We start from the raw sequence: 379 nt of genomic DNA, 5'->3' as shown, positions 1-379 counted from the left end.
TATTTTGATATTTAAAATTAGTGTCATATATGAAATGTGGTAAATAAATAAGAACTATGTGTTATGTATGCAAATGCCCCCCAATAAAAATAATATTTCATGAAATTATAAGAAAAGGACAAATGCAATACATTATTTTAAGCTTTTTTTAATTAAAATGTGTTTTATTTCGGAACGCAATTAGAAGAAGCATTGGACAATATAACTATTAATTTTTATTTATTTAGTCGGTGATGATTTGGATGGCGTACAATTATTAATTAGTGGGATGTGCGTATCTTATCTTAAGTTGAAGGCCATCATGTCTTCAAATTATTAGTCAAAATTAATCAACGCATACAATAGAAGTAGGGTAATTTACATGCATACCCACCCCCCC

Source organism: Phalaenopsis equestris, unplaced genomic scaffold, assembly GCF_001263595.1.
Source record: "Phalaenopsis equestris unplaced genomic scaffold, ASM126359v1 Scaffold000002, whole genome shotgun sequence".
In the NCBI taxonomy this organism is placed as follows: Eukaryota; Viridiplantae; Streptophyta; class Magnoliopsida; order Asparagales; family Orchidaceae; genus Phalaenopsis; species Phalaenopsis equestris.
This window is presented reverse-complemented; position numbering follows the sequence as displayed.